We start from the raw sequence: 909 nt of genomic DNA, 5'->3' as shown, positions 1-909 counted from the left end.
ACCCCGGGGGGGGAAAAAATTTCAAGAAAAAAAAGAATTTTTTTAAAAAATTTTTTTTTTTCAAAAATAAAAAAAATTTTGGAATTTGACTAGCTGCTTTGCGGTTTTCCCCAGGAGTGATTGTGCATGCCCCCTCATACACCTTGTTTGTTTCCTTAAAGAAATAATTTTAATTTAAATACCCGAAAAACATTTGATATAGTCCCCAAAAAAGGAAAGCAAATGTTGGTTGGTGGGTATTATATTACGTAATATTTAACTTAAAGCCATCGACGTCACGACATACTGAGTGAGCGAGACATACGTCACCTACTTTCCCCCCCGCCCCCTTTTATCTATTCCCAAACAGCCTGATTCTCCCAATTTTCCCCTTTAAAGCTTCATCACCCTTAAAATTCCCAACTTTCTCAGGATAAGCAAAGTGACCCCAGACATGAAACATGTTGAGAAATTTTCCCCAGTTATGAAGTCATTTTGTCTCCGTTCCCTTTTAAAACCCGGAGGAGTGCCAACTACCAAGGTGAAGGAGTGGACAGTGGAGCGTGACAGGAATTAACACGTTCACGCTTATTGTGTAATGAGGTGCTGTACTGGCCCTGTAAACTAAAGCATCTTACCAATCGAGAAAATTCTACATAGTTATACTCCTTTACTCTACATTACATTACAATATCTTAATACTCAATAAACATATTAACACAAATTATCATCACAAAGTTTGCTATAATTTATTCACAGAATATACTACAACTGTTACTTGAATATAATATACTCGTTTATACTTTAATGTATTTGGCATTTTTTGGGTCTGAGTACAAGTCCCAAAAAATTTCTAAACTTAACAAGTAAAAGGCATAAAAATCTGTACTTCCCTTTCAAGTACAATTCAGTATTGGACCCAAGTCGAAA

Source organism: Penaeus monodon, chromosome 19 (genome assembly GCF_015228065.2).
Source record: "Penaeus monodon isolate SGIC_2016 chromosome 19, NSTDA_Pmon_1, whole genome shotgun sequence".
NCBI classification, from domain to species: domain Eukaryota; kingdom Metazoa; phylum Arthropoda; class Malacostraca; order Decapoda; family Penaeidae; genus Penaeus; species Penaeus monodon.
This window is presented reverse-complemented; position numbering follows the sequence as displayed.